We start from the raw sequence: 23,559 nt of genomic DNA, 5'->3' as shown, positions 1-23,559 counted from the left end.
ACAGAATACTATGCCTTTTTTTAAACTTGAGAGGATTTGATTTGGATGTTAACACTGCAGTTAGTAACCCTCATGGCTATGCTGGAAATTACGCTTTCTAAATGCCCTGCACAGATAGATTTTTCTAAAAAATTAGTTTTTAGCCTCATAAATTAATGGCAGTTTTAAACTTTTGATTACATAAACCCCTGGCTCTCATAAACCAGTTTCATTATTTGTCAGATTTGTTCTCTAGCAAATGTTTTTCTTGTTAAATGTACAGAGCCCCACTGTTGTGCAAAAGTTCCAGATAATACAAATGGACTAAAAGTTCTGCTTTTTATTTTTTAATGTTTTAAAATAAATCTTTATTGTTGAAAGTATTACATATGTCCCCCTTTTCCCAATTGCCCCCCAACATAGTTCTTGATATACTTAAGACAATATATTTAAGTCATGTGCTTATAGAAAAAATATTTGTGATGCGAAAAATTCAAAACAAGCTGAAATCATGTTGAAAAAGAGTGATTGTCCACTAGGCCTCCTGCTTTGAACTTGAAAATGAAGTGGTTGAGAACAGGCCTTTGACCACAAATAGTGAACAGTAGTGGCCAGCAGCAGCAGCAAATCTACAAATTCTAACAGGTACTTAGATGCTTAATTAAAGATCAGTTTTATTGCTGTAAAGCTGCACATGATACCAAGTATTGTTTTCTTTGGTGAGAAAACCCCAAGATAAGAAATTCTTAAAATGTTCATTTTAATAATTTAAAAATCATTATACACATTTGAAAAAAAATTATGAGTCTCTTTTGCAACTTCAAAAAAAGAAGTCTTAACTAGGTAAAATGGAGAACCCAATCAGAGGGTCAAATTAAAATTGTTTAAAAGATCCTTCAAAGTCAATATCAGAATCATTTTGGGCAACTCAAATTTTAATATTAAACAAATGACAAAGATGGAGCTCATTTCAACATTATTTCACCTTAAAAATGGATGGAAACAGAATTTACTTGCATTTTATGTTATTAAATTTACAGATGATGTTAGTGATGACATAAATTTGTGAATTGATTTATGGTATAACAACCAAAGACTTTTTAAAGAGTCTTTTTTTTGCCAGGGGGGGGGGGGAGGGGGGCGGGTACCCTTAGTATTGCTTGGATAAGAAGGTGCAATGTTTACCACGAGTAAAACTTATTACACAAAACGTCTGATGAAAGAGCCCACTACAAAGCCACTATGACTGTAGTTGGCTTCTCCTTCTGTCAAAGGGTTTGCTTCATAATTTTCTCAGTGTGTCTGATGGGTTGGTGTTGTTAACCTAAAAATAAAATAAAGAGCCAAAGTGAGAGACAACTCGCATTTATTTAAGATACAAAATAATAGCTATTTTGGAAGCACTGATTCAGATAGAAACCTAAATAGTGTTCATATAAGGATATAAAGATAAAGGGGTATTTATGAGAAAGGACAAGGGAATAATTACATAAATAAAAAATTTTTATGGGTATTAATAACTTAAAGAAGCAATTTCTATAGGTTTAGATAAGCTAAAATGGCCATGCTAATCTTATGGAATGCCTATAATTTTCAATCTTGTAGTCATAATGTCTGCTTTTCTGTTATCTTTGCAAACAGTTGTTTGGAACACAGTGCAGCTTTAGGCCCAGTCCAGAGGTTATTTTTCCTAGTTTTAACATCCCAAAGTTTGAGGAGTAAGATGTGCAAGGTCGTTTCTCTGGGATGGCAGCTCACACTCCATTTTGAAGTGGCTCATTTATATTATTTTTTACAGTATAAATGTTAATATTTATTAAAACAAAATAAAAATTATCATAGTTTGAATTTTTGTTTTACTTAAATGTCTAATAAAATGAGAATAAATTAAGAAGCAATAAAATAAAAATACTTTAAAAACTTGTTCTATCTATAGGCTGGTATAGAGGAGCATAGGTGCTTAAACATTTTCAAACCTAAAATTGAATGATTGTTTTCTATATTAATATAATGATTGGAAGGTAATAATTTCACAACAATAATAAAAAAAACTAAAAAGTAAAACTTATTTAAATTAAGAAGTTGTCTTATTTAATAAGTAATATTTTTAGTCTCTTATTTAATAGGTAACATATTTTAGACTCAGTTCTATTTTGAAGAAACTTTAAAACTTTGAATGTAAATGTTTTCATGAATAATACATTTGATTGTGTGTAGTTTCAGCTATTGATTTTGTGGGTTATTTCTACCATTTTCTAGTAATCAGATTACTTGAATTAAAAATTCTAGGAATTTGGCCTGGCCGGTGTAACTTAGTGGTTGAGCATCGATACATGAACCAAGAGTTCACTAGTTCAATTCCTTCTGTGTCAGGGCACATAATTGTATCATTTATGCTTACATTTTAACCTGGAAAATTATGTAAGTGTCAGAAATTGCTACTGTATGACTTAACTCAGGAGAAAGAAATGGATATAACCAAAAGGAGAATGATCCCAGAATCATAGCACAGAAGTTGAAGCTATAAAGAAAAGAAAGGGATAGGGTAGTTGGAATCTGTAACAGAACTACGTGTTAGGGCCTAGGTCCCTAGGATGTCGAGATTTCATGAGCAGATGTTTAGAGCCCTGAGCTAGGAAAGCTCTGCTCTACTTATGAACAGAGACGGAAAATCTCCACCAGACACCCAAGATCACGGTGCAGATACTCTTGAATTTACAAGGTGATTACATCCAGATAAACCCATTGTTACATTTAAAATACAATAAATTGAAAATGCATTTAATACAGCTGACCTTCTGAGTACCATAGCTTAGCTTTGTCTACCTTAAAAGTGCTCATTAGCTTGTAGTGGGGTAAAATCACCTAAAAATGAATACACTGTGGGTATCACTGTTTACCCTCGTGATTGTATGACTGACTCGAACCTGCAGTTCACTGTGACTGCCCAGAATCACAACACTGTACTGCTGCATATTGCTAGCCTAGGAAAACATCAAAATTCAAAGTAGTTTCTACTGAATGAATATTGCTTTTATTCATTTTGACCATAATAAAGTCAAAAAATTTTAAGTCAAATCATCAATTGGGGAGCATCTGTAGACAGAAAAATAACTACCTTGGGCAGGCAGTAAAGAGAAACAGAATCAACTTCAAGAAATCAGAGCTTAAAGATACACTGAGCCAGGATACAGTGATCAGAAATCACATCACTCACATGGGATGGGAAACCTAAGCTGAGAAGTAGAGTGTAAGACAAGAGAGAATAATTCAGAACCCATGGCTCTTGTTGCACCTGAACAGGGTTAATCATAGAGCCTGATAGGTCTCCATAGCCAATGGTATGTGATGGCTTTTCATGGAACATATTTCTCTGGAACTAATATGAGTTCCAGAAGGAAAGACTAGGGGTAGAGGAGATATAAAAGAAATAATGACCAAGGACTTTCAAGAATTAAAGTAGGACAAGAATCTTCAAACTGGAGGTGTGTGCTTAGTCTTAAGACACGTGAGTTAAAAACAAGTCTACACCTAAACAAATCACAATGACACTGCAGAACATGAAGGGTTAAAAACTCTAAAACGTGCTGGACCCAGAAAGGATGCCGTCTGTGGGTGGTGTCTCAGGGAGGGGTTCAGTCTCTCTCCTTGAGGCTCCAGTCCACTCTGGGCCTCCATCCCTCTGCTGGATCCCAGCTTTTCCACTTCACACTCGGGCTAGACAAAATCCCAGGAAGGTCAGCCCCAGCAGCAACCTTCCTCCTTTCACTTGCTCTAAACTTGCAGTTCAGAGCACTTTCCTGAAGACTGCGAGGGCTGGGAGGAAGAAGGTTCTAAATGTTGCCCCAGGTCAATTTTAACCTCTGCTACTCAATATTTATTTCTTTTTATCAACATATATCTCCGATTTCCTTCTTTATCATTGGTACTTGCATGGCATTTTTCCTCGTGGCATCTTTTCTCATTTCCTTGAAGTATATTCATTGGCAGTCCCTTCACTGTTGGTTTAGATATAATAAACTCTTAATCTTTTACAGAAATGGAAAATTGTAAGTCCTATATTCTTTGATTTGAACTTTGCTAGAAAATATAGTCATAGATTGTAAGCTTTAATTGGATTTGATAAGAAATCTTAAAAAGAATGAGAACACAATTACCAGCAGTCCTTGGGAAGGTAGAGAGGCGGTTTAAAATAGCCTAGGAGTGAGTCCAGCATTTGGATCTGTTTTCCCTTGGGGTCCTTTGTCAATTCCAGAGGAAAAGTGGAAAGGCTGAGCAGATCCCTTGACGGTTGCAAGGTGTTTTGTGGACATAGATTTGAGTTCAAGTCCTACTATGATGGTGTGGGAAACATCATCCCCCTTGCTCTGAGTTGGAACTTAAAAGGCTGCACCTTAAGAGTAAGGGATAAGTCAGAAATAGATCCTTATAAGGACTGCAGTCCTTGAAATTAGGTTAATGAGATCCTAAAATTCCAAAACTGCTTCTCAGGCACCGGAGAGAGGCAAATGTGAATTAAAAGGGAATTAAATTATCCTAAGCCCCAAATTAATTTGAAAATCATTTTCAAATGTTTTGTAAATAAATTTCAAAACAACTCTGAAAATACATAATTAGCACACAATTAAAAATAAAGAGACACCCAAGAAAACAAGACTGTACAAATAAAAATTTGCAAAAACTATAGGTAATACAAACAGAGCCAGCCAGGCTCCAGATGTTGGAGCTCTCGGAGACAGACTTTACAGTAACTTACTATTCCAAGGAGATGAACTACAATGGAAAATGATGGCAGAGAACAACAAAGAAAGAGAAAGGAAAATATATGTACATTTTGAAATGGCTTACACACACGCGAACCAGAATTATTTATTGTTCAGGTATACACACAAAGTTTACGGTATTGGGTTGCTTCGAAGGAGGAGGAAAATGATGGGAATGAGGAGGGGATATTATAGAACAAGGCATATTGGAGGTGAGCACACTCAATTATTAGTGTTTCCTTCCAAGATTAGGGTATATCTTCCAATTGGTTCAAGTCTTCTTTTATCTCTCATAATAGCATTCTAATATTTTGTCCATAGAGATCTTACTCATTTCTTGTTAAATTTATTTATAGCTATTAAACATCATTCTTGTGTTACTGTAAGTTGGATCTTTTGCCATTTTGTATTCTAACTGGTTGTTGATTCTATACAGCAAGGCCATCAATTTTTGTATATAAATTTTATTTTTAGCCATCTTCCTAAAATTTATCTTTAATTGTAATAGTTTATGTAATTCTCTTGTGTTTTAAAGATATAAAATCATTTCTTTTGTAATAATACTTTACCTCCTGCAATTCTAATATTTTTGCCTTTTATTTCTTTCATCTAATGCTGACAATTATACTAGCTAGTAATAATTTGAGTCATTATCAACTTTAGTGTAAATACATCTAGTGTTTTCCATCAACTGACTCTTGAGTTGATCTATGTATAATAAAAAAAACTTTTATTTCTATTTTAGTTAAAATGCTTTTAAAATCAGGAATGGATTATGAATGTTGTTAAAATAATTTTTAATATCTAGATATTATGATTTTGTCTTTTATCTATTAATTTGCTGAATCAAATTAATAATTTTCCTCATGGTAAATCCTCTTTGCACTGTTAGTATGAATCACACCTGCTTTTGTTATATTGTTTTCTTAATGTGCTGCTGAATTTTATTTTTTGGGTTTTTCCCCAAAATATTATTGTATCAAAATTCATATATAAAATTGGTCTAAAGTTTTATCTATGCTCTCTTTGTTGGATTTAGTGTCAACATTATGCAGATTTAATCCTGTAACATGATGAGAAAAAGCCTGCATTCTAAAGCCAAATGGCCAGGTTCAAACCGTAGTTCTGCTACTTGCAACTATACGACCTTCAGCAAATTATTTAACCTTTCCATGAATTGGTTTTTTTGGATGTGAAATGAATGTGAGGCATCTTCTACTTCTGGTTCTTTTTTTTTTCAAGATGTAGCTCTTCACGTCCTAAATGAAAGGCTGTGGATGTGGTAACAAGTACACTCTTTTTTTGGTAGGATCTAAATTCTAATTTTTGCCCCTGTATTTGTCCTAGTACCAATTCCAATATGTGTATGTGTGTGTGTGGGGGGGAGGGCGAGTCAGTGGTTGGGTGTTCCCCACAACAAGTAATTCTTGGGATACTAGTTGGTATCTATAATTCAACTCATCTCTGACACTATCTACCCAGAGATAGCATCAGATTTCACAGCTTAAAGGTTCAGTCTTACAAGACTGTCCCCCAACTCAAACAACCCTCAGATGCCAGTAGCCAGTTGTAAGCCCAAGTTGTTATCTGTGCTTCTAACCAACTGACTATAAATCAGAGGTTCCAAGGTCCCCTCCTCGGGTTTGATTAATTTCCTAGAAGTCAGAACTCAGAGAAACATTTTACTTACTAGATCACTGGCTTATTATTAAAGGATATCCTATATAATAAAAGGCTAATAAGCAAATTGACTGAACAGCTGAATGACTGGTTGCTATGATGCGCACTGACCACCAGGGGGCAGACACTCAATGCAGGAGCTGCCCCCTGGTGGTCAGTTCGCTCCTACAGGGGGAGTGCCGCTCAGCCAGAAGCTGGGCTCATGGCTGGCAAGCCCAGCAGTGGTGGTGGAAGCCTCTCCCGCCTCTGCGGCAGTGCTAAGGATGTCTGACTGACAGCTTAGGCCTGCTCCCCGCAGACAGCTGTCAGTTGGACATCCCCCAAGGGCTCCCTGACTATGAGAGGGTGCAGGCCAGGCTGAAGGACAACCCCCACCCCGAGTGCGAAAATTTTGTGCACTGGGCCTCTAGTATATAGTTTATATACCCTAGGAACAGCTAGATAGGAGGAAGATCTGAATGACTGAGTATATATATTTATAAATCACAGTATCTCAGTCCCCATTGGAAGTCAGTCAGTAGTTCTGCTCAGCTTCTCATTCCTCATGTACTACTTTCGCCACTGGGAATTCCCCAGAGGAAAAAAGCAGCCATAGCTGGGCTCACACTCTCCCTGCCAGATGAAGATGCCTGATTGCTAACTGCTTTGCTAGCTGTCTGATGCCTCAGATTAATGCTTTCTTTTGTTTTATTTTGCTCCAGTTTTTCTAAGTTTTCTCAGTAGAAAGGTTAATCCCAAATACCAGTCTCCTTACTTTTTGTCATTAATGTAATATTTAAATAAAGATTTTCTACTATGGTAGTTATCTTAATTTTGTTTATATCTATCATTTTACTTGCTTTTTCTAAATTCTGTCCTCAGTGTTTCCTCTGTGTTTTAAGCAATACTTGTTGTCTTTTTTTGCTATTTAAAAGGTGTTCATTTATATAAAATTTTACTTTTCTTCTATGTTTTTTTGAACTTTTGCGTGCCTCTGGTCATTCTGTTGCCTCATCACAGAACCCTGAGATCTTCTATGTTATCTAAGAGAACTTTGGTTTTTATTCTAAGCAGTGCAAGTTTGTGTCAAGTGTTGTCATGGTTTTTATCTGCTCAATCAAAATGTAGTAGGTACTTAGATAGGACAGGTGCAGAGGGTCACCAGGGCGGAGATCCTCAGGTGCCTAGCAATGGGCAAACTGTAAGTCCCTGTATGATCCCTCCCTTAAGCATTAACCCCTAGACCAGCCGTGGGCAAACTTTTTGACTCGAGGGCCACAATGGGTTCTTAAACTGGACCGGAGGGCCGGAACAAAAGCATGGATGGAGTGTTTGTGTGAACTAATATAAATTCAAAGTAAACATCATTACATAAAAGGGTACGGTCTTTTTTTTTTTTAGTTTTATTCATTTCAAACGGGCCGGATCCGGCCTGCGGGCCGTAGTTTGCCCACGGCTGCACCTAGATGATGACCTCTAGGCTTCTTCTTTGTGTTAGCTCCAGGTCACGGCCAGCTGAACCACAAGGGGGCACATCTGGAAAGCTGATGAATGTTTCACTGGGATTCATCCCTAAGGTCTCTACATAGAAGTCTTTAACCTTTGGATCTCTCTCTATGGAGCCTTTTCCCACCCCCTCCCCCAGGCAGGTTTTCCTTGCCTCTCTCTTTCTTCTAAGCCCCAAAAGCCCTTCCTTGGCCTTGGTAACTTGTTTCCTAAGCCCATTTCTTCCAGGCTCACTTCTTCTACCTCTGTGACTTTCTAGATAAACTTTCTCTTATAGTTTGAGTCTTTGCTCTGAATTCTTTGTGAGTCTGAACTCAAGCATGGAGGTTGCTGAACCAAGGTCTGGCCTAATCTGCCATTTTTTCTTTTGTCCTTCTCTCCAGTCATAACTTTTAAGTTTGTTTTCATTAACAATATACTCAATTATACAGTAAAAGAAATACGTATAATGTAAATATGACTTTCATGGCATTGTATATAATATTCAGTAAAGGGAGCCAAAAAGCTTGGTGGTCAAAGACAAGTCTCTGATTCTTTACTACTAGGTTCAAATCCTGGGTCCTTGTGCTTTAGGTTTTCTGTTGTTGTTGTTTTTCCTTTCTTGTCTATAAAATAATAATATGTAAAAATAATAATAGTCATACCTTTGTCCTAAGAGTTTGTAAGAATAAAATATGTATTAGTTTGCTAGAGCTGACATTACAAAATACAACAGATTGGATAGCTTAAGCAACAAATTTATTTTCTCATAGTTCTAGAGTCTGGAGTGTCGAAGATCAGTGTGTTAGAAAATTTGGTTTTTTCTGGGGCTTTTATCTGGGCTTACCTTCCTGCCATTTATTCGTGTGTTCTTGGCATTTATCTGACATCTCCATGTTTCCAAATTTCCTCTTCTTATAAAGACTCCAGTTAGATTAAATTATGAGCCAACCTAATGGTCTATTTTAACTTAATCACATGTTTAAAGATGCTGTCTCTTAATTCAGTCACATTTTGAGGTACTAAGGTTAGGACTCCAACATAGGAATTCTGGAGGGACAAAATTAAGCCCATAAAGGAAATCATTATCCGTCCTGTTTTAAATGATATTGTTTTTATCTTGCCAGTGCAAAATTATTCTCACTCAAACTAGTCAAATTGACACAATTTGTTTAACCAGGTACACAGATGGTAAAAAGTGGTTTAAAAGGTGAAAAAAAATAGTAGTTCTGTAAATATAAATAATTGTTTGGAAAATTTGTTATTTCTAATACCAACAATAAAGTCATGTTGTCTGTGACTAATATTTAAATGAATAAATAATGTTAGGAGTATTTGCAGCAAATATTAATTGACCTGCAGTTTTACAGATAACTACAGAATTATAGATTACTAAATCTTTCAGGTTGCCTACAATGTTATTGTTGTTTATGGTGATTATCATAACTTTAAATCAATCAAATGTGTGCTTTCAAGAGCCCTCTACTCTAAGTTGTATTTATTTGTATTTAATAACGTAGCTTCCTTGTGTTGACTTTAAATGGTTGTTGTATTGAATGAGATATTAATCGATGTTAATTATATAAGCTTTTAGTAGTTGGCACATTGTAAATGTATCATAATTTTTAGCTTTTTTTAAAAAATTAGGATATGGGACAAGCATTGTCCTGGTCCTTATAGTGCTTATTACAAAAATAAATAATGAATATGTAATTACAAGAAGTGTCAGGTGCTGAGGACAAATTTTGAGGCATACTCTCAAGAGAAAAGATTTGTCTTGCAAGCAAGTCTAACAGTATTGGCAATTTAAATTGATACATAAATAAAATCACAAATTACTCTAAGTTACAACCTTTAGGACTAATGATAAAGAGTCAAACTTAAAATATTAGACATGAATGCCATGGGTTTATTGTGTTGCACTTGCCTTTCATCTGATCTTGGTTATTTTAAAAACAATAAAAACCTTGTATGGTTTATAGTTTCTAAGTTTCTAAATTTCATTTGGCTAAAGTTTACGGAACTCTTGCTATGAGCCAGACATAATTCTAAATACTCCCTGCTTATCTAACCACAGCACTCTTAAGAGATAGTAATACTTTAATTTTCATTTTATAAGTGGGAGGAAAACAGAGCACAGAAACATTAAATAACTTGCCCAAAGTCACACAGTCAGTAGATGGGATAGTCAGAACTTGAAACCAGGCGATCTGGCTCCATACTTTTAACCCTGCTCCTTCTTCAACGCGTTCACACATTATCCTATTCAATGCCCAACCCATCCATTCGCCTAACGAACATTAATAAAGCACTGATTATGTTCCAGGTATTGAGCCAGGTGGTGGATGATAAGAAAAAAAGTGCGAGACATGGGACTTGGTTCACCATCCAGAAAAGGAGAGAAACTTAGAAAGTGTTGCTTGGCCTTCCAGTGTGGCCTGGGGAAATGCGGTCCTCCCCATGTCCTGCCCTGAGCTACAAAAGAGGAGGGTCTTTTGGGAAATTCTATACACCAGAGTTCTCCAGATTGTTCAGTAGGATCCCAGGTGCAGCAAACCTTTCTGGCTGAGGATCTGTACTTCACTTGAAAAATTTCTTGATTGTTTTATTTTTCTCAGGCTTAAAACCGAGAAGAAAACTTCTTTTCCCCCCTCAACAGCAGTGTATTAGAAATACGAAAAGGGGAAAGCGGGGGAGGAAAAGTTCCCCTTCCCCACACCCTCCAAGCCCAGACCTAAATGTTTTCTCACCAAATCCCGAGTTATTATCAAGTGAAGTCTCTGCATATGTATTAATCTAATTTAAGGTCCAGCCTAAACCCAGGCGATGTGACTTTCTTGCAGGAGACATCCTCAAACTGGGGCTCTGGGACCATTTTCAACCCAGAGGCTTATTCTAAGGTACCCCGAGGCTGTGTAGTCCAAAGTGTAAGTTAAACTGGGGTCAAGTGAAGCTAAGAAACAAGGGGTGGGGGCAGAGTGCTGTGCCTGAAGGGTGAGATGGGCCCCCAAATGGAAGGAGTAATCACAAAGAGAATGATTGGCCATAGAGGACTGAGGAGAGGAGAGCAGGAGGAATGTGGCTCAGGGTCAGACATGGTCAGTGAGGGAACCTGTGCTTGGGCAGCAGTGAGGAGCGTAATTACAGGGACCATGCAGAAACAGAATGGTCTTTGGGAAGCAAAGGGAACATCAGGAAAGACTAGGGATTTGAATTGAAACAAACCTAATTTCAAATTCCAGTTCCATCACTGCTTGAACTTGGATGTGTTAGGTAACACTCAGGTCCTCATCAGTTAATAGGGGATGTTTACATCGACTCAGTGGATTGCTATGAGGATTAAAAGAAGGAAGACGTGTAATGCACTTAGCCTAATGTTTCACACATCGTCAATATTCAATAAATACAAGTTGTCTTGTTCTTCTGCTTTTTAATCATCTTCCCCTCACCCATCTACATCCCAATCTTGATTCTTTTTTATTCTTATTTTTTTGTATTTTTATTGATTTTTAGAGAGAGAGAGGAAGGGAGAGAGATAGATACATCAATGAGAGAGAAATAATCATTGATTGGCTGCATGCCCTGTACTGGGGATCAAGGTCTGACCCAGAATCAAACCATGACCTCCTGATTCTTAGGTTGATGCTCAATGGCTGAGCCACATCCGCCCAGCCCAATCTTGATTCTTCTTTATAAATTGGCTTTACTGTTCCTTTCCCAAACAGATGTGATTTTAGGAAATTCTAACAACAATTTAAAATTCTTTCTAATTAGCTTAAAGCTGTGAGTTATCACCTTTGTGCTTAAAATATTACATATTTCTCTGGGGAAAATGTGTTGCCATCCCTGACAAACAGATAAAGTCTAAAAAATATTTGAATTCTCCCTGTCACTGAAATAAAATGTTTATCTGAAAGATCATAAAGAGTAAAGCAATAAATAAATGATTTAAAGAAAAAATATAGATCCACTTATCAGAAACAAAAACAGTGACCACTCAAAATTAAGCATAGAATTTTAAGCGAAGGGTTAATTCCATGCAAATTATATAAAAAATTAACACAATCTTATAATATAAACTTGAAAATGCTAATGCCAGATTTAAAGGATGTAAGGAAAACTGCTTAGAAGGAAATCCTAAGGACCTAGATAAACACTTTAGAGTTATTTTGCAACTTTGTTCCTGGAGTATTGCTTGAAATAAACAGCACATCATATAAGAAATATTTTATCTTTAGTGATTTTAGAAGTAGTGATTTTGTCATAACAAGTTTTGTCCTATAAGATAAGGAAATTATAATGTACAGAGGTAACTGCCAAACTTTTTTTTTTTTATAAAATATATTTTATTGATTTTTTACAGAGAAGAAGGGAGAGGGACAGAGAGTCAGAAACATCGACGAGAGAGATCGATCAGCTGCTTCCTGCACGCCCCCCAGTAGGGATATGCCCACAACCAAGGTACATGCCCTTGACCGGAATCAAACCTGTGACCCTTCAGTCCACAGGCCGATGCTCTATCCACTGAGCCAAACCGGTTCGGCTGCCAAACTTTTAAAAACCAATAATAGGTTTCTTTAAATGAAATTTTATATGGGAGACTTGTATACATACAACACAAAATAGCAAAAGTGGGAGTGAGAACCTAGAATCCATCTGTTCCAGGAACACATATTGTCTCTCCCCTCTAAGCTTACAGACACTATGGGTCCCCCACGCCTCAGAGCTCCTCAGGTTACTACTGCTCTGAAGCATCCTTGATCTATTTGGTTGTTGTTGTTTTTGTAGTTGTTGTTGTTTTCTAAATTGCATGTTGTATCTGTGGGGATTAAAAAATATAACAATGCTTTTTTCTCCTACCTTCTAAGTTCTTCTAGGCTGGACTAATAATCAAATTAACAAAGATAGATTAACAGGAGAAAAATCAAAATTTTAATAAATGCACATTCACATAAACATGAAAATTCCAAAGACAATGAGGCAACATTATGTATATAAGACATTTTTAGACAAAGGGGAAGGTTGAGAGGAATGAGATATTAGATTTCAGAAGTGAGAATGAGAGATTTACAAGAAGTTGAGGAGGAGCAGAACATACAAGGCAGGAAAATCCTTGCCAGGCAACTCAGACACCATGAGACACAGTGGGTATCTAGCTAACAGGCACCTTCCTGAAGCACTCTTATCTTTGACACGTAATTCAAGTTAGGCCAAGGTGAACATCCTAAGGTTCTCTTCCTGAATCTCTTGGGCAGAAAAGGGGGGAAGGGTCGCCCAGTCCTCATGGCTCAGTGGTTGAACATCGACCTGTGAACCAGAAGGTCATGGATTGATTCCCAGTCAGGGCACATGCCTGCAGGGTCATGGGCTTGATTCCCAGTGTGAAGCATGTAGGAGGCAGCCTATCAGTGATTCTCTCTCATCATTCATATTTCTATCTCTTCCTCTCTGAAATCAATAAAAATATACTTAAAAAAAAACAAAAGGGGGGAGGGTCAAAGCTTCCTTCTTAATCTTTGTTTACTAATAAAGAGCTTAAAAATCAATATTCCAAAAGACAACTTCAGGGTGACAAATCTTTGGTTTCCTTCATAATAAATTAGTGTGCCATTCAGTAAATTTTAATCAATCTCAGTTATTATTTTATCTTGCATATGAAATAAAGTACATCACAGTGCATTTCAACAAGATAAAGTATTGCTTTTGAAATATTTGTCAGGTATATATGAGTATATATGCCTGGGTATACTGTGTCATTATGTAAAGTGATTTTAAGCTCTAGTCAAGAAAACTCTGAATGCGCTCCCTCCCCCGCCCCCCACCTCACCACACACTACTTCATGAGGTTGAGAAAACCTCATGAAAATAACACTTTGGTAAAATAATTTGAAATTATAAACTTCCAACTCTAATAAAATGGAGTTCTACTCAGAATAAAATGAAGAAGTTCAAAGAAAGAATTTTTTGCTAGCAATGAAGAAAGTAGCTGGATCTTTTTAAATTTTTATTTTAGAATTTATTAGTTATGAATTCCATGTTATTTTTTTCCTATCAAAAATGTTTTAGCTTTAAGCCTAAGATTGTTGAATACTATGTGCTGCCTTATCCTCTCTATCATAGTCACTAAGTCTTTCATAAATAAGGGATGCATATATAAAAGTATTACAAACGCTTCAAATGTAATAGTAATAACTAGATTAAATCATTACATTGGATGATGTTGTTTCTCTTAATGCATTATAGATATGTTTATCTTTTAAGTCTGAGTATCATTCTTGTGTTAATTTTCATATTAATGATCATCCAAATGTGATCAGCTCTTTTTCAGGTGGCCATAAGGGTCTTCTGTTGGTTGAGCTCCTAATCACTAGGTTCCCAATAGAATAAGTCCCTTGGCCTTAAGCTGCACAGTGTTTTCTCAGAATGATTCATCTCATCTCTGACCAGGTCTCAGGATGATTCAAGATACTATGGAGTCTCCAACAAACAGCATATGATAAAGATTGCTTAAAGAATTTCTTCTGCGCAACAGGCTTTTAGTTGTCCACACCAAGCCCATCACATGACATAGTGACTTTTAAGTGGCACTGATCAATGCAGAGTATTGTTAAGTAGCCTGCTTAATGGGCAAGACTTCTTTACCACTGGCTCTGAATTTGGTCTGTAGGTGTCTCACAAAACCGGTCCAGGAGCTAGTTGAACTAATATGCATATCATTAATGTAATAGGAATTACAGTTGCAATAATTATTAACATTTTAATGTCTGATCACTACCATATATGGGACAACTGAGCCCCAATGCAATTTCCTTCTCTTTCTATAATTTATAATATGAATTTACCTTTTGTAATCCACAAATTCATTCAACAACAATATGTTTAGTGCCTACTATATGTAAGACACTACACTAGAAACAGCATGGCATCAAAACACAAGGAAGACATCACTTTGGCTTCAAGAATATTGGAATATGGTATTGAGATGACAACTTTTAAACTCACAATAACAATAGTCAATTCCTATTGTATAACTTATGTGTCAGGCAAGTTTCTAAAATTTTTAACTTCATGTTTTAGAACATTGCATGGCACATAAGTTACTCAATAAGCATAGTTGTTGATCCTTCCTCCTAGAGCTTATCTTACAGTGAGAAAAGCAAAGAAGCAAATGTATGAACAACTGATAAGTTTCATGATAGAGAAAGTTCAGGATTTATGCACTCAGCAGAGTGCATAACAGGGTCTAGGAAAATTAGGAAAGGCTATCAGAGGAAGGAATATTCAAATTGAGACTCACTTGAGTGTTAGCCAGAACAAGAAATAAGCAAAAATATATAAATAGTGTCTGATGTGTATATATCACAGCCCCCCCACCACTCCATACACATATGCAAATAGTGAAATAGGGACAGCTGGGAAAGGAATAAAAGGAAAGACTAATGCATTTAAATAAGGAGAGATGATAAGGATAGAATCTTAGTATCTCAGAAAATCACGTTGTCCCTAACTCCTCTACTATAATGTATAAGGATACCTTCTTAAAGCTACGTACGTAGTATTGAAGAAAATTATTTTTTAAATATTTCCCTCCAAATTAAATAATAAGAAAGTAAGAACTGCATGTTATAGTAAAGCCCACCACAAGCAGCTTCTCTATCTCGTTCATTTGAATATAGTACGGGTTAAACAAAGGCCTACATGGAAGAATGACTCATCTCTATTACGTGAGTCTTACACTTAGTCTTGACAATTTATGAGAGGCCTGTGCTATAAACATCCCCTTGCTGAGGACCACAGCTGACTCATCTGCTTTTATCATAATATTTGGTATTAGAAGAAATACAGACTATTATTGTCTGTAATTTGACTTCCATCTTTTCCATTCTACTGAACTTTCTCCCGGAAGGTTACCAGTGACCTCACTATTGCCAAATCTCTGCCATCATTCCTCTTGTCTTGACCTCATTGCTCCATCCGCTCTGGGTGACGGGGCCTCCTCTTTGGAACGCCCACCTCCTTTGGCTTTGGAAATCCAGCACTGTCATCATTGCCCTTTTATGTTTTTTTTTTAAACTCTCTTATGTACATCCTGGCACTAAATAAATATCTGATATTCATTAATGTTAACACATATCTTATAGTTCTGTCCCATTATTTTATTAAACATTAATTTTTGTTCCATAAAAATACTAAGATGAATGGAAGGCAGGAGCACTTATAATTGCTAAGTTTTACAGATGAGGTGATTAAAATTTAAGTAAGGTCATAAGGTCAAAAGAGTCAACAACTGATGGGAGCCAGGATTTCAACCTATAGCTTCTGACTACTATTTTGATATCAGTTTTTGTCAATTGATTGCTTTATTTTCTGATTTTTAGGACATTTAATACCTATAATTCTTTTTTTCATCAAAAAGAGTGAAACTTTCCTTATAAATGTGGTTTGGGTCATACAACAATGCAGTTTTCTTTATGTGTAACAGGATCTACTGGTAGATTTCCTAGTTGCTAAAGCCCCACTTCTTTTTATTTTTGGTAGAGTTTATGATTCATAAGTTGTGAGCAAAGGAAAGAAAATTTCAACAGGCCTAAGCAAAGATCTTAGGGGTGATGGAGGCAAGATTCTAGAACAGTGGAGAAGCCTGGATGTAGGATAAACTACCTTTTCATATCCCGAGGACATTATCTGTGCTGTAACTCTAGCATATTTTAGCCAATACCTTTGTATCCTTGTCTAAAATCATTCAATCTTACAAGACACAGGATCAAGAGACAGTAAAGCTGTGGTTCCATATTAGTACCACATTTCAGATGCCATAGAGAGAATTTCCATTAAAGATTGTGTAGTTTAAACTTCCATTTTAAGGATGAGAAGAGTCTGACCCCGAGCAGTTAAATGACCTATATAAGATCACACAATTACAGTCAGGACCAGACCTTGGATCTAAAATGTGTGGTTTAGTGTTTTCTCCCTCTTTCCATGTTTTCATTAAAACATCAAGCTGCCTGTTTGTAAAAATACATTCATTTGAGGCCCTTCCCAAACCAAGTGAATCAGAATCTCTGGGAAGGTAAGGACCAGTTTCCCCCTCTGAAGCTGACCAAGTGATTTTAAAGAGCAGCCATACACGAGAACCAGTGTCTAGCCAGCCAAATAACAAACTGTTAACAATATACACGAATAATTCCTTATAGAGTAAGATGCATTGCAAGATAGAGTATTATCTTCTTTATGTGTAATTTTATTGAGGGATATTTTCCAAGTCCATTATTACTAGTAATATCCAATATAATAAAAATAAAGACTTTAGTAGCTTTTTGTTTTGTAGCCTTCACTAGCAAGTTTTTACTTGTCTGTTAGTGCTAGTGCTAAACAGAGGAAAAAATCAATCATAAAATATTCCTAGAATTTGGGGGGCATCCCACTCTGTCTTGTAGATATTTTTACCCCCAGTGTCTACATAAATTAGACTATACTAGGTAATGTTTATTACCATTTATATTTAGAAAGTAATTCACAGGTACCTTTGAGGAGATTAAAAGATATGAAAGTTTCAAGCTTAAACATTTATCACATATGTTTTGCCTTTTTACACACCAGAGAAGAACATGAATATTAAATACTTGTAAAATTGCATAAATCCGTATGTAATCATGCCATAATCATGCAAATGATTTAGCAATAAAATGCAAAGTTCCCCAAAGGCTGATTGGTGGTTGAATGAGACATAAAATGACTGTTGAATGCCCAAGCATAAAATGATTGTTGAATCAATAACTTTAAGGAGGTTAACATTTTAACTGTAAAGTGTTACGTAAGGAGTAGCAGCCTGAATGGAGGTAATGTGCAATTACATGCAACTAGGCGTCAGTTAAACATGAAATAGTACTGCCTTAAATAGGGATGTTAATCTGCCTGCATTCCTAATTCATCATCACTACGTGTGAAATTAATGGTCTGTGGTTATACATAAGTGACCCAGGAGGCGCGTCTAGGGCACAACTCATGGCAAGTACAAGAAGCAGCAGCTTCAGAATGGCTCAGGTTCCTAGGAGTTTCAAATAGTATCTGCTCTTTTTACATTCCGTGGTTACTGAATGATTTTTCAAGGATTCTGTTGATGAAATCCACAAAAAGCATGTTTGATGTGACATTTTTAGAATAACATGATTTTCATAAACACAAGGAACAATAAAAAAGATAGACAACTGCTCTGATAGTGGGAGGTGGAAGACAGGCACACACAGTTCTCTCCTTCATAGGAAAATAATAACATAGACTGCTCTTCTCAAGGAAAGAGTGTAAAACTATCTGCAAAGGGATGTGAATGCTTTTAGCCAATAATCTGAAACTAGGGAACCAGAAATGTGGATTTTAAGGAGACTGTATGAGAGCGCCGCACATATTACAAACTTTCACTAAAGTGCACTACATATTATAAGTAAAAGCAATGATACAGTGCAGTGGTGAAGAGTGTAGTGCTGGCTGGAATTAGGCTGCCTGGTTTGAATTCTGTCTTTGTAAAATGGAAATAAAACGGTACCTACCCCAAAGAATTATTTTGAGGAACAAGTGAGCAAACATTTAAAACTTCCAGGTGAATTTAAAATATTAGATATTAATATTAGTTGCTATCATTATTGTTATTAAGCACATCTCGTTTAGATTTAAGAACAAATATCAAGTGCTTTCATGTTCCTTACCACCTACAGTTCTGAATCTAAAAGAAACCACAAACAGCAGATATTGTTTTTTAATGAGTCCCCTCATCCAACCACTTAATCACTCAGCATTCAAAGAGTATGTGACTTTTCAAATGTGTTGTCGTTTTTAATTTAAGAAAAACCCTCAAATTATGAAGTCAATCAATGACAAAATATAATTTACTATTTAGTAGACTTAAAAGCATTATCCATTTTTATTTTCTTCTACATCTTTGATTATATGCTAAAAGAAAAAGAAGATAACTTTACCTTTTGAATTCTTGAACCAATTCTCAATTAAGAATGGATTACTCCAGAGAGAAAGACTCTTTTTAAAAAGTCTATGATAGAGGTTATTTAAATAAAAGAGAGTACCATATATTCAATATATGTTCCTCCTTCTCTCTATTTTGTTTCTTACTGGATTAAAAGTTCCTTGGCTTCAGGGATGTACCTATCTTATCTGTATCCATATAACAATGTCATTACAAAGACATTCAATAAATATTTGATGAGCATATAAACTAAAAGAGAGATTTGTGTAAATAGCATTGTAGTCTGTTGATTTTGGTCAAAGAGAAAAGCAAAACAGTTATTATCTTATAAAGGTTATGGGTAAATATGGAGCCCAGAATTTTTCTTGGAAATGTGTGCTTTTTTTTGTATTTCATAAGACTTTATTTAATTTAAACATATATTTTAAAAATTATCATGAAAGACATAAATTCTTCATTCAAGGTGAACTTGTTCAAAAGGCCCCATGTAGTTAACATCTAACTAAAGTTAGAATAAAATCATTTTTCCCCAAAAGTTAGCATCTAATAGAACAGAATTATGTTTAAGTTCTTATATATTGAATATTAAACATAACACTCTCATCTTGGACACTTTCCTGATTTTTCAATGCCTTCATTGGCAAAAAGGGATCCAATATCATTCCAACTAAGGATCAACTAAATGAAAGACTTTAAGCATTTGTGGTATAAAAAAGCTGACTCACCAGGTGTGCTCTGTTGTCAATTTTAAAAGCAGTGATTTCAAAATAAGCAAGTGTCAGTTGCAGTCCCAAAGATCACCAACTTGGGGCCGGGCATGGGGTGGAATGGAAGAAGAATTGTGAGGTTTTATAAGTTCTTGTCTGAGGCTGGATGGTGGCTCTTTAGGGTTGGCCCAGCGATTGATCTGGCTGTGGTCTGTAGGGCTGTACCAGTTTAGGGCCTGAAAGTGGATGCTGGCAGTCCAGGATTCCCTCACTTCTCCTAAGAGGACCCACTTTAATGTAATAAGATTATGTTTGCAGCATTTACCTGCCTGGTAGTAGTTACATGTTTGTTATGTATCAATTACAAACATAGGCCACGATCCACCTTGAGTTTAGTATCAATTTAAAATGAACACATTTTAATAATCATAATAGAGACTCAATGAATTTTAAAGAATAGCATTATATATATTTGCTAACCTTTTAAAAGAAACCCCAATACCTCTCAGACGTGGAATTGCTCATCTAGCTAATGTGTTTAACTCACTTCCTAGTAGGAAAATTCCATATGACTTGATTATTTTTTTCCCAAGTTGCTCTATCTTCAAAAATGTTTGTGCCTTTAGGAGGAATTATAATTGTAATTCATACTATGGGTATATATTTAAATGAGCGATTAATGAAAATAGTCCTCAATTATTAAAAAAAAAAAAAGTTGCGGAGGCAGTGGCCAATCTTCCCCGATGCGTCATGGTGGAGTCATTCTCAAAAACTAATGGCTACAAAATTGAGTAAACATAGAACCAATAAAGAAAAGATTTCTTCACACCATACGAAGAGTACATTGCTGTGGAAACTTTTGGGAGAAGCACAGCATTTTTTTTTTCACAGTGATAATATCTCATGCTTGCAAACATCAGCCACAAAGTAAAAAATTCCTCCCCACATATCAATACCATAGAGCTGACTGTTGCGGAATGACCCATTCGCCTCAGTGCGTTCCACCCCATCCTTCTTCTGAGCACAAAGCACAAGACTGTATTTGGTGAAACAAGCCATTAGGACTGATACATTCTTCTTGTCACTCCTTGCAAGTACCTCCCTATCATCGTGCAGAATAAGGAAACACTCCCAGTTGACACCTCATTCTTTCAAATTCTGCCTTAATTTTTCAAACTCTTGAGCTATTTATTCTCCAAATCTACTTTGAAAAACAAAAGCTATTACATAGCCAGCAGTCCCTTTTCCTAATTCTAATTTACCAAATTGTGATCTCTATCAATGCTCAGTAAAACTTCAACCTAGTCCCAGGATCATATTTCTTGGTTTCATTTTTTCTTTACAAAGAGCAGTTAAGTGATAAGTCACTTTCTGCTTGATTTCTTGGTAGATTCAGAAGCTAGATTTTGGAGCCCATAATTCTACCTCTCTCCCACTATGCATTGATTCATGACTATTGACCCCCCACCAAGTACCACCATCCCACCAAGTGCTAACATCAATGTTTACATATAATAATAGGTATTTTTAATGGATGATAACCTTGTGGTAGGCATTGTGGTAAGTACCTTCATTATCTTGATTATTATTATTATTATTCCTATTTTACATATGAGAAAACTGAAAGAAATTAAATTACTTGTCCAAGGGTTCAAAAGCAGACTTACTAAATCCATGATCTTAAGCATAGATGAAAGGATTTAGTAAGCATTTGTTTCCAACATGAAGGTTCTTGACATTAAAGGGCACCATTTGGGGTGAGGAAGAAAAAGATGGGGGAAAAAGAGGATAATAAGAAAACAATAAAAAGTAGGAAGGTAGAAGTTATTAACATCCATCAGATGTCATTTTCTATTCAAATATGTTTTCAGTAACATTAAAATGACTCACTGTTCTTAGGCCCTACCAGGGGATAAAATAAAAAGTAAAATCAGTTATGTATTCATACAGATTTGAATATATGACTTGCAACCAATAACATTTAAATAATACCAAGTAGTTTCATCAGGTGTGAAGTACCATATCTATAATTCTATGATTCTAGGTGGAAGATAAAAAATAATGGCTGTACGAAGTCAGAATGAAAAGAGATATCTGGAAGGTCAACAAATCCAGGCCTTTGAGGAGAACTGAGGAAATGAGTAGGACTTAGTAGCTCCAGTAAGACTCAGCCATTCCCCCAAACTGTGAATCCATCAGCACAGACAGGAAAGTGGGAATAAGCAAGGGTGCAGTGAGTTTTCCAGCCAGGCTGGGGTGAGACCATTTGGTGAACTAGTGGGAGCTGAGGTTGAAAAGACTGGGTTCAGGTTTGTGGCAGGTCTTGTCCAAAAGGCAATGAGCAGGCACTGAATGATTTTGTGCAGGGAAGTGATAGGATTAAGACAAAATTTGGGGAAGTTCAATCATAAGCAGCAGTCTGACGGATAGCAAATAGGACTGAACGAAATATATAATTTAGGACTCTCTTCATACTTACTCGCTGCATTGAAGCCGTAAATGCATGTAGTACCATGGAAACAGAGGCACCGAGAAGGAAGATGTGGACATGAAAGGCACCCCTGGGGAGTCACACGTGTACACACACACACACACACACACACACAGTTTTGGCAGAAACCAGGCATCGTTTCCACTATTGGGAACACCAGCGCTGGTTTGGGGTCAAGTTATGCCTGTCACCCAGAGCAACTAAAACCACCCACTTATTCAGGCAAGTGACCCCACAGAGCAAACCAATCCACCTGGCCCATGCTCCCCACCTCCGCCCTGAGGAGTCAGAGGGGAAGATGGAAAAGTTCGGGGAGTAGTCCCCGGCTCGCCCGAAGGGCATTTTTTCATTCCTCAGCCGCTGTCAGGTGTGAGAGAGGGAGGAGGACATCCGGACTGCGCGCGAGCCACTCCTCCTGCGGCCCATTATGAAACTCCGGACACTTTGCACCTCACCCCGCTAGGAAGTCCTCCAGCCCCAGGCTCCTCCCCGGGCTCTTATAAAAGTCGCGTCGTGGGGCCAGGGAGCTCCACTGCCGGACAGACCGGTGTCAGGGGAACGTGGCAGACGGGCGGCCTCCGGTCTCTCCACCGCGCTCCAGCCGCAGCCCGGCCACCCCGCGCTCCCGCCCCGCGCCGCTCGCCGCCCAGCTGAACCCGAGCGCCGCGTCCCGCCGGACATGAGGGAGCCGCGTTCGCCCCCCTAAACCGCGCACGCGCACTGCTGCTCGGCCTGGGTAAGCCCCCCGCCTGCCGCCGGGGAGTTTGACAATCGGGGAGTTTCCGCCGGCTACTGGGCACCTTGGAAATGATGTCTCTTTCGTGCCCGTCCGTCTCTCCCTCCAGCCCGGGAGGAGGGAGATCGGCATAAAAAACGCTTTTCTTTGATAAATTAACTATTGGTCTATGTGTCATGCATGGATTTATACAGCTCCGTTTTAGGCAGAATAAAAAGTCGAAAAGTTTTGGGGTTTTGCTTTTAAATTTGCTTTCTAGAGACCAATGCGCTCTGACACTTCAAGCCGCGATCTTTCTCTAGGGGCCCGGGGTGGGGAGGGGGCGGGAGGAGATGAGCCCGGGGCGCGGGAGACCCTTTGGGAAGTAGTGCTTTCCTGCCGTTTGCCCTCCGTTCTCTAAGTCAAGCCTGGATGAGCTCCCGGGGGCCGGGCGGCAGTTTGCTGGAGCCCCAGACCCCCGGGATGAAACCGCTGTTCTTACCTGGAGCGGAGGGACGCGCCCAGGTCCCGGAGCTCCTCGCCGCCAGTCGCCCGCTCACCTGCCCTTTCGGGTTTGTCCCTGAGCCCTCGTGGCGGATGGCTGGTCAGCGCTTTTCACTGGCGGGCATGGCGCCCCACAGCCTGTAATCGCTGAGTGTACTTTGATGCCTATCATCATCCTATTTGAAATGAGTTAATGTTAGTCGACGGGGGTGGGGGGGGGGTGGGGGGGAATCTAGTGTAAGCTTCCTAGTTTGAATATATATATATGGCTTCTCTCC

General features: G+C 37.5%; 1 long non-coding RNA gene across 3 annotated transcripts; it reads right to left on the bottom strand.

The window, feature by feature from the left end:
• Nucleotides 1-292: 292 nt before the first annotated feature.
• On the bottom strand, nucleotides 293-23,478 carry LOC111827136. 3 transcript variants are annotated; one of them, XR_002830647.1, is made up of 3 exons: nucleotides 23,280-23,478; nucleotides 11,112-11,216; nucleotides 293-1,303 (listed from the first exon to the last, which is right to left on the bottom strand). It is a non-coding gene; the product is annotated as an uncharacterized LOC111827136 (long non-coding RNA). The 3 variants fall into 3 exon arrangements; XR_002830646.1 differs by lacking the exon at nucleotides 11,112-11,216 and adding an exon at nucleotides 4,137-4,372; XR_002830648.1 differs by lacking the exon at nucleotides 293-1,303 and adding an exon at nucleotides 7,854-8,512.
• Between the last annotated feature and the right edge of the window lie 81 nt (nucleotides 23,479-23,559).

Source organism: Myotis lucifugus, unplaced genomic scaffold, assembly GCF_000147115.1.
Source record: "Myotis lucifugus unplaced genomic scaffold, Myoluc2.0 scaffold_136, whole genome shotgun sequence".
NCBI lineage: Eukaryota > Metazoa > Chordata > Mammalia > Chiroptera > Vespertilionidae > Myotis > Myotis lucifugus.
Note: the sequence above shows the minus strand (reverse complement) of the source record. Positions and strands in the feature narration are given on the sequence as shown.